We start from the raw sequence: 11,140 nt of genomic DNA, 5'->3' as shown, positions 1-11,140 counted from the left end.
CCATTAGATCACGTTGTACAGTCCTTTTTATGTGTTGTTGGATTTGATGAGTTAGTATTTTGTTGAGGGTATTTTTGTCTATATTCATGAGGTATATTGGTCTGTAACTTTTTCTTATGATAACTTTATTTGACTTTGGTATTGGAAGATGCTGGCCTCATGACATGAATTTGGAGCTATTCTATCCTCTTCAATTTTTTGGAACAGTTTGAGCAGGATTTGTGTAAATTGTTCTTGGAAAATTTGGTAAAATTCACCACTGAAGCCATCTGGACCTTGGCTTTTCTTGGCTGGGAGTTTGGTTTTTCCATACTTGTCATTGGCCTGTTGTAATCTATTTCTTCTTCAGTCATTGTAGGTAATTCATGTGTTTTTTAAGATTTGTCCATTTTATCTAGGTTATCTAATATGTTGGCATACAGTTGTTCATAGTATCTTCTTATAATCCTTTTCATTTCTGTGGCGTGGGTAGTAATGTTGCCCCTTTTATTTCTGCTTTTAGTTATTTGCATCCTCTCTCTTTTTTTATTTGTCAGTCTAACTAAAGGTTTGCCAATTTTATTGCTATTTTCAAAGAACCAATGTTTGATTTTCTGGATTTTCTCTATTGTTTTTATTCTCTCTTTCATTTATCTCTACTCTGACCTTTGCTATTTTCTTCCTTCTGCTCAGTTTCAGTTTAGTTTTCTCTTCTTTTTCTAGATCCTCCAGTTGTAAGATTATGTCTCTGATTTGAAAACTTTCTTTTTTAATTAATGTAAGCATTTAGAGTTACATGTTTTCTGCTAAGCATTGCATTTACCACATTCTGTAAATTTTGATATGTTGTCTTTATATTTTTACTTGCCTCAAGATATTTCCTAATTTTCCTTGTGATTTCTTCAACTCATTAGTTGTTTAATAGTGTGTTAATTTCCACATATTTGTGAATTTTTCAATTCTCCCTCTCTTATTTGTTTCTAACTTCATTCTACAATGATCAGAGAAGACCTGTTTTGTCATTTCAGTATTTTTAAATTTTTTGAGACTTGTTTGACCACTGAGCATGTGTCCATGAATTTTCCAATCTCTGCCTTCTGACTGGAGCTTTAATCCATTTATAGTAAAAGAACTGACAATAATACAGGACTTTCTTCTGTCATCTTGCTTCATGGTCTTTGCACCATTTTTGGTGCTCTATTCTTCTCTTACTGCCTATTTTGCTTTTATTTGATTTTTTGTAGTGCTTCATTTTGAGTCCCTTCTCATTTCCTTCCATATGTATTTCCAGATATTTTCTTGTGATTACCATGAAACTTAAATTTAGCATCCTACAGCTATAAAAATCACCCTTGATTTGATAGCAAATTAGCTTAAATAGCATTCACAAACACTGTTCCTATACTCCTCTCTCCTCCTACCTTTTTGTTGTCCTTGTTACAATTATATATTTATACATTGTGTGTCCCAAACCAGGGATTTATAACTGCTTTTTATTCATTTGCATTTTAGAACCCATAAGAAGTGAAAAAGTGGTGTTACATAAGGAAAATACCATACAATGATACTGGCATTTATAATTACTCATGTAGTATCTTTACCAGAAGTCTATTTCTTTGTATCATTTTGATTCACTGTCCAGTGTCTTTTCTCTTCAGTGAGCAGAGCTCCATTTAGCATTGTATATAGGGCATATCTAAAGGTAATGAACTCCCTTAGCTTTTGTTTATCAGGGAATGTCTTAATCTCTTCCACATTTCTGAAAGACAGTTGTTCTGGATATGATTGGCAAATTTTTTCAGCACTTTAAATATTTCATCCCACTGCCTTCTTATCTCTGTGGTTTCTGATGAGAAATTGGCACTTAATTTTATTGGAGCACCCTTGTGTATAACATGCTATTTTTCTCCTGAAGCTTTCAGAACACTCTCTTTGTCCTTGGTATTTACAGTCTGGATTCTCTGTGTCTGCACATGGTCACCTTTGAGTTAATACTCTTTGGGATTCAATTGTCTTATTTAATATGAATAGCCATGTCTCATTAACTTTTGGAAATATTCTGTATTATTATTATTATTTTTTAATATTTCTTCTGCCCCCCCTTACTTTTTTCTTCTTATAGGACTCCCATCATGCATATATTGGCATGCTTGATGGAGTCCTACACATCTCATAGGCTCTGTTCACTTTATTTTTTATTCTTTTTTCTTTCTGCTTCTCAGTCTGAATCACTTAAATTGTCTTGTATTTGAGTTCATTGATTCTTTCTTCTACCTGCCCTAATCTTCTTTTGAAAGCCTCAGGGAATATTTCATTTTAGTTATTGTGGTGTTCAAACAGTATTTCTATTTGACTCTTACATAAATTTTCTTTCCCAGGATTCTGATATTGTTCATTCATCTTTTTCCTGATATCCTTTAGTTCTTTCTCTTTCTCACTGTTTTTCTTTATCACCTTGAGCATAATGAAGTTTTTGTTTTTGTTTTTTAAGGCTTTTTGTGGTCTGATGGAAATCTGGTCTTCTTCATTTATGGTTAGTGAACTTTTATCGTGTTCCTTTAGATGGGCCATAATTTCCAATGTATTTGTTGTCTTGTAATATTTTGTTATACACTGCACACTTTAATATTTTAAAGTGTTGACTCTGGGATTTAGTCTCTAAGCTGTCTGTCATATAGGAATAGGAAAATATTTCCCTGGGGCCCAGGATCTAATTAAAACAAACAAATTGGGAAGTGGGTGTAGCTAAGTGGTTGAGTACTTCCCATGTATGAGGTCTCAGGTTCAATACTTGGTATCTCCTAAAAACAACAACAAAAACAAATCAACACCATAAACATCCTTCATATCTTTGAAAATTGGCTTTACATTGTTTGGTGCTTTCCTTAGGCGTTTGGCCCACATCTAAAAGATCAGCCCAAGGCAAAAGTGAAATGCAGGGTCCTCTCCATTTTTCCTGAGCCTGCTTTTTTGTCTGGCTTTTTGCTTACTTATGACCTTAGGAATTCCCCCATTTATAGGAATCTGAATACCCCTTATACTCCCTATGTAATGTACTTTACCCACCTCCCAAGTGCTCTAAAGGATGTCTTAAGACTCATAAACTTTTGTCCCAGACCCCTTTGGCTTAATTGTTTCTTATTCTGCTTTTGCAATCTAAAACTGCTTCAACCCACAGGGCAAGTTCTGGGTAGGTGAGCCAGAGAAGAGTTTCCCAGTTTAGCCTTTCAGGCTGCCACAAGGTATATTAGCAACAACATGCAAGCTCCCCAGTGTGTGCAAAGAGGTTACTCTGTTCCCTCTGGAATAGGAACAAGGACATACAATGAGAGCAAAGCCTGGGTTCACCCTATGCCAGGGATATGTTTGGGGAGGACCTGGCAAGGTGCCACAGCCTTCTCCTACCATTCTTAAAGCTGCATTTTCTTAACTCGGTACTTGTGCCATTATTGTAATTATTTAGCTATTTCCTGGAGCTTCAAGTGAGATGGCTCTGCCAGTTTTTAATAGTTGTTAAAATATTTTGTGGGGGAATGGAACCCTAGGGTGTCTTACACCTTATCTTGGTGGGCTTTCCCCCTCATTTTTGAAAGACAGTTTTGCCAGATATAGTGCTCTTGGTTGCCTTTTTTTCTTTCAGCACTTTAAATATATCATCTCACTGGCTTCTTGCCTTTATGGCTTCTGATGAGAAATTGTTGGTTTATCTTATTGAGGCTTCCTTGTACATTATATGTTGCTTCTCTCTTACTGCTTTCAAGATTCTCTCTTTGTCTTTGATATATGAGTTTTATTATATTGTATCTGGTCATGGATTTCTTTGAGTTTATTCTGCTTGGAGTTTGTTGATATTCCTGGATGTGTTTATTCCTGTTTTTCATTAAATTTGGGAAGTCTTCTGTCATTATTTTTTCAAATACCTTTTCTGTCCATTTCTTCTGTCTTTTTCTGGAACTACCATATTAAGCATACTTGTATGCTTGATGGTGTCCCACAAGTCTCTGAAGCTCTATTTACTTTTCTTCATTCATTTTTCTTTCTGTGCTTCAGAATGAATAATTTAAATTGGCTTGTGTTCAAGGCTACTGATTCTTTCTTTTGCCAACTCTGATCTGCTGTTGAACCCTTCTAGGAAATTTTTATTTCATTATGTAAGTATTCAGCTCCAGTATTTTTGTTTCTTTTTTATGATTTGCTCTCTTTATTGAAATACCCATTTTTCCATATATTGTTTCCCTAATATTCTTTAGTTCTTTGTTCATGTTTTCCTTTAGCTCTTTGAGCATCCTTAAGACCATTTTTAAAAGGCTTTATCTGGTATGTCTAAACCAGTTTAGATGTTTAACCTTTCCTGGAATCCATGAGCCAACATATTCCCTTTTGTGCCTGAGTTTGAATTGAGTATCTGTCACTTACAAATGAAATAGCCCTGATGGATATAGGCAGAGGAGGGTGTGAACACAGACATAAAAAGGATAAATCATGTATTTATTTAATGCCTATAATGCCTGATGATTGAGAGTAGAAAAATGAATAAGACATTTGCTATCTTCGGTGCACTCACAAACAGAGTCCTTTAGTTTAGGTACTCTTTCTTAGTCATCTCTGCAGTTTCCTTATTTCTCATCTGAACCCATGACTGGCAAGTGGGAGTTCATATATGTTTGTTGAATTAAATAGATGTGATGTCCGGCATTATAGAATGTTTAAAGGTATAATGGGATCACAGAGGAGGGAACTAAAAGTTCTACTGGGTAAGGAGTTGTAGATGGGTCAGACAGGATTTCCCAAAGGGTGGGTGGGGGGAGGGCTGTATTTGAGCTGAGCTCCAAAGAATGTGTAGGTTTCAATGGGTAGAAAGGGGAAACAAACAGAAGTCCATATAGAGGGAAATGCATATGTGAAAGCTGGAACCATTCAAAAACTTGGCGAGTTCCAGAAACTGAGCAGTTCTATGAGGCCGGATTGTGGCATTAGAGAAAGCTGTGAGCAGAGGCTAGTGAGGTAAGTTGGGCTCAGTAATGCAAATAGAGAAGATTAAATATTTACATAAGCTCATTAGTGACACTGTGTGCATGTGACACCTATGATTTAGTTTAAATCTCCAAGGTTTAAATACGCTAAGTGCAACTGTATCTTTTTGAAATTGATTACATGACATTAATAGGCTCTTTCTCAGCTTCAGTGGTGATGATATTCATGATTTACTTCCTTCTCTCATCCCTGGGGTTAGGAACAGTCCATCCTGACCTCTATCCTTCCTTTCTCACCTTCCTTAAGAGCTAAACATTGGCTGCTACAGAGCTCCTGGTTTTTGTCTTCTATAAAGGGAAGCAATTTTACTTCCAAAGTTTTAACAGGCAAATTCACAGTATTATGAGGATGTAAAAAGGTGGACTCAGTACCACAAAGCTATTTTCCTGATCCTCTGAATCACCCATTAAATGCAATTCAACCAGAATTTTTTTTAGCACTTGTGAGGATTCTTATATAATAAGCAAACTCTAGAAAGCTATAAGATCTCAAAGTTTCAAGAAGAGAGTCCATTCCCTTAGAGGCCTTACAACCTTACTGAGGAAGCAAGATCAATATCATTAAGTCTGACAATATCACTTGCTTTCATAAAGCATTTAATGCTTTATAAATGATAAAGCACTTTGTCTATTTTCTTACATTTGACCTTATCTGTGTAGTGGATGCTATGAATGATAATAATTGTACATTATGTAGTGGCTAAAGGCTCTGGAATAAGGCAACCCTTAATCTGATACTTATTAACAGTCTCAATTAGGATAGGTTAAGTTACGCTGCAATAACAAAGAGCCCTGAGAACTCAGTGATTTAAAACAACAAAGGTTTTTTCTCACCCATGCCTTATATCCACTGTGGGATGGCTGGAGGCTTTGCTTCTCACATCTGCACCCCAGGACTCAGGATATTAGAGCAAGTGCCTTCTCAAATGTTGTCTTAACTGAAGGAAAGGGCTCTGAAGAGCCTTGAATCAGTAATTAAATGCTTCATCTCAGAGGTAGCATACTTCTCTCACAACTCATTGGTCAGAACTAGGTTCATGTCCTTATCAAACTCCAAGAGGGCCAGGAGGCAAATTTTACCCTAGGTCAGGAAAGACGGCAGAGGGCCAGAAATATTCAGTGACCAGCACTAGTGATTATTGTTTTGTGATCTTGAGCAAATGAGTTAATCTCTTCAATTTTATTCCTTGTCAAGTATGAACAAATAATAATGCTAACTTAGAAAACTTGTCAAGAGATTTCAGTGAACCTGTGTAGATGAAGCACTTAAAAAAATGCCTTATATATAGTAAGTGCCAATAAATATTAAGGACTTCTTGTTGTTTATTTATATTCTGCTTTGTTTTTTAGAGGGGAAAGTTAAGATGGCTAAATTACTTATAATTTATAATTCAACTATAAATTATAACTTATAATTCACTTAGCTACAATTATATTATTATATTATTATATTATATTATATTATTAATATATTATTATATTATTATTATATACAATTATAACTTATAATTCACTTAGCTACAAAGTAGTTTAATAAAAAAATGTGTAGACTTAATCAATGAAGGAAAGGTGAAATCAGAGCAGGAAAGAATAGTAATAAAAAGGCAGATAGGAAGCTGGCACCCAAAGTAGTTGCCACATGGTGGGTCACTTGCTAAAGGGAAGTCATAATTTATATTCCTAGGTTCCTAGAAGTTAATGCAAAGAGGTTTATCTACATCATGGTATCTGCATGATTTTTAATTTAAAAACAAAATTCCATTTCTCAAGATAGTTACAACTATACCTGGATGTAAGAGCATAGGAATTTTTTTTGTTTTCATTCTGAAAAAGATGATGCCATATGATGAAGTAAACACCTTCAGTAATATCCTTAGAGCAAACACCCTGGCCTCCATGGGGCTTCTGTTAATACAGTCCTTCAACATTGACTGATGGTAAAGTGCAATGGAATTAAAGAAAGCAAATCTTCAGGGAACCAAGACACAGAGGTCCTGGCATGCAGCCCTCTGCGGGTCTGGTCTCATCAAGGTATAGAATTTAAATTTCATGCTGGAGCAGAAGTTGCAAAATGGTACTTTTGCCAACAAATCTGGCTTGCTGAAGTATTTCGTTGCTTCCATGTGTTTACATTTTTTAGTTAGTTGCCAATATTTTGAGTCAAGAGACTTCATATAAAAATTCAGATTTTCAAACTTTCTCTTAAAGAAATGTACAGTGTATTGCACCCCTCGGCCAGTTCTGAGCTGTATCCGCCTTCTGTACAGGAGTCTCCTGTTGTCCAGGTCACCTCAATCTGCTTTGGTCCACTTCACTCAGTTATGCTACCTGCCTGCTCCTGTTGGTACAGTCATTTGATCCCCATCATTTGTGGATTCTGTATTTGTGAATTCATCTACTCTCTAAATTTTATTTGTAACCCCCACAGTGATTTCTTGGCCACTCGTAGACATAGGCAAAAAATTTGTCACCTTACACACATTCCCAACTGAGGTCAGACAATGTGACACTCTGCCTTCTTGTTTCAGATCTCATGCTGAAAACAATTGCCTTTTTTTAGCAATATATTTAGTGCCATATGTTTTTGTAGTTTTGTCCTTTTTGTTGGTGATTTCACATTTTAAAATGATCTCCAAGGAAGTGGGTGTGGCTCAAACAGTTGGGTGCCCACCTACCACATGGGAGGTCTTGGGTTTGGGTCCCAGTGCCTCCTAAGAAAGACGAGCAGACACTGCACCTGCTGCAATGAGCAGACACCTAAACAAGCAGATGCCACAAGCCCACAGACCTTGCAGCCCGCAGGGAGTGGATGTGGCTCAGGATGCTGGGCACTCGCTTCCCATGTGGGAGGTCCTAGGTTTGGTTCCTAGTGCCTCTTGAAGAAGGTGAGCAAACAATGAGCAGACAGATGAGAGAACTATATGGGGTGGAGGGGTGGGGAATAAAAAATAATAAATAAATTTTTAAAAGCCCAAATGGCCCCCAAGAATGGTGCTTAAGTACTGTCTAGTGTTCTTAAGTGCAAGGAAGTGAAAAACTGTAAAAATGTACTTTACTGAGAAAATATGTATGTTACATTAGCTTCACTTAGGCATATATTATAGAGCTGTTGACTGGGAGTTCTATGTTAACAAGTTAACAGTGTATACCAAATAAGGTGCTTTTAAACAGAAATACCAATAAAACAAGGTTATGTATTGAACAGTTGATAAGAAAATGTTGTGACCAGAAGTTCACAGGAACCCAACCCTGGGAACAATCATTCAATATTCACAATTCAGAATTCACAATGACTTTATAGAACAGAACTAAACTACCAGGAATAATAAATGTGCATCTTCTGGTTTAGAGGACTGAATACATTTGTTCTCTATAGGTAACACTTCAACTATTGTTCCCAAGTGATTTTGTGTATGTGTGTAGAAGCAACTTAAAAGTATATCTCAACCCAGAATTAGGTATTACTATCCCCATTTGACAAAAATGGAACTCTAGTTAAGTGACTTGTCTAAAGTCATACAGTGAAGTCACATAATTTCTAAGAGACAGTGCTAGAATTTGATACCTTAATATAGCTGATGAATCTATATTGGATCTAGCCCCTTCCTACTGCTCCATCCATATCTTATACTACTCTACATCCTCCTTGCTCTCTAAACTTCAGCCTCATTGTTCTTTTCTCAATCCCTCAAAAGTGTCCTGTTCATTCCCAACTCATGACCATTCAACTTGTTCTCCCTTCTGAATGGAATTCCTTCCTTATTCTTCCTACCACCTTTTCCTCTGTATTAGCGTTCTCCAGAGAAATAGAATCAAGAGGATATATGCATATAAAAAGAGATTTGTTATAAGAAAATTGGCTCACCTGACCATGGGGGCTGGCAAATCTTAATTCTGTAGGATGAGCCAGAAACTCCAATAGAAGTGATATTGAGGTCCTTAGTCTAAATTACCCTAAAGAAGCTGGGTGGATGGAAATTCCAAGAGCCAAAGCTGAAATGGTAGGAAAAATTCTTCTGACCCCTGAAATCCTCAATTCTAGTTTTTCAGACCTCTGATTGGATAAGAACATTATCCATATTTTTGAAGGCAATCACCTTTGTTGATTGTAAATGCAGTCAACTTATAGGTGCAAGCAATTGATTATAGGTGAAAATCCCATCTATGAAATACCCTCACATTAACAAACAGACCAGTGCTTGACCAAACAGCTGAACACCATAATCCAGCCAAACTGAAACTTGAAATTAACCACCTTAGTCCACCCCTTATCAACTTGGCAGTATAGCAGGGTCATTCTTTAAGGGGACCCAGTCTTCCTTTCATTCAAGTAGTTCTGGGTCTATAAACTGTCTCAAGGCATACTCTTATTGTTTGAATCATGCCCCCTACAAACATGTTCAAGTCCTGACATCTAGTCCTGCAGATGTGAACTAATTTGTAAATAGAATCTTTGAAAGTTCTACTAGTTAAGGTGAGAGTAAACTAAATCATGGTGGTCCTTAAACCAATATGACTGAAGTTCTTGTAAGCAGGGAAATTAGGATGCAGAGTAGACAGACAGGAAGAGAGATTGCTATAGAAGGAGGCAGAGATTGAGTTATGGACTGCTAGCAGCCACCATCAGAACACTACAGACTGCAGAGAAAACATGGTACCGCCAGCATCTTGATTTTGGACCTCTAGTCTCCAAAATTGTGAAGACAGTAAGTTCCTGTTGCTTCAGCTAGCCATTCTGTATTGTTACAGTATCCCTGGCAAACTAAGACATCCTCCCTTTCACTTACTCCCAAAGGAGCTCATTCATCAGGCTACTCACCTGGCATGTGTAACTTAGTTCCTGAAGATGAACTCACCAATCTGAATCTTCCACTGGAAATTTGGCACTGAGGAAATGGAGGAAGTAACCAGATTCAGTGGCTCTAGAATTTTAACATCATTTGCAAATCTTGTTAAAAATGCATATTCCTGGCTATTACCTTCAGAATGTCTGACCAGTAGTGATACTCTTGACCAATGGTTGGGGCTGGTTCATGTGGAACATCCCAGATGCCTGAACTGGTGTTTAAATATTAAAATACTTCTTTGTCAGTTGATAAATACCAACTGATCCATTTTAACTGCTCTGACCCCTCATCTAGGACCCCTTGGATCAACTCGCAGTCAGTGAATAAAGGAGTAATTCTTGGCAGTGGTAGGTGCTCCAAAGACCCCTACTAATGCTGCAGCTTATATTCATTTTTTCAAGCAATTTTATTGAGATAGATTAATATGTCATGCAATCCCTCTAAAGTGTACATCCAGTAGCTTTAGACATAATCAAAGTTGTTCATTCATCACCAAAATCAATTTTAGAGCACGTTCATTACTCCACAAAAAATCCCCTACTCCTTAGCAGTCACTTCTTGATCCCTCTATCCTTCCCTGTCATACATAAAAGCTAATCTAATTCTTTCTCTAGAAATTTATTTATATTTAAATTTTATATAAATAGAGTTAAACAATATGTAGTACTTTGTATTTAGTTTCTTTCACCTAACATTCTTATATTTGTACTATTGTTTGCACTCATCATCTGCAACAGGTTTCACTAATGCTATGCTGTCCTGTGTTTCATCTGTTAGCTTTCTCTCTAGTGCTATGGACGATGCTAAACTTTCCCTTTCAACCACAATCATACTCACAAATTAGCACTATTAATTACATTCACTACAATTAACAGCTGGCATTCTGACTGATAGGTACCATCTCCTACTAGTTGTTAAATGCTTTGTTTTTGAAGCCCAAAAACTTCAGAAACTTCTGATCCAGAAGACATACTGGCCATACTTTTAGAGACATTGATCTCATGGACATATGAACCAAGAGTAACAATAATTGCATGATAAATGTGTACACAGAGGAGGGGCGTAATCTTCTGGCAGTGGCGGGTAAGGAAACTTCCAAGAAGAGATCGAATGAGCAACATCTTGAAAGGCACTCAGGAGCCTTCCAAGATGCAAAAGGAAATGAAGCCTCAGTAGCTCTCATGAGATATTCCTAACCTACAAGAGACATGAAATATCTATATATACAAAGGCAGGAGCTTCATGGAGACTCTCAAAACAACATGGCAGTGCCAAGGAAGC

The sequence above is a fragment of the Dasypus novemcinctus genome, chromosome 18 (assembly GCF_030445035.2).
Source record: "Dasypus novemcinctus isolate mDasNov1 chromosome 18, mDasNov1.1.hap2, whole genome shotgun sequence".
NCBI classification, from domain to species: domain Eukaryota; kingdom Metazoa; phylum Chordata; class Mammalia; order Cingulata; family Dasypodidae; genus Dasypus; species Dasypus novemcinctus.
The sequence above is the reverse complement of the archived record's forward strand: the minus strand, read 5'-3'. Positions refer to the sequence as shown.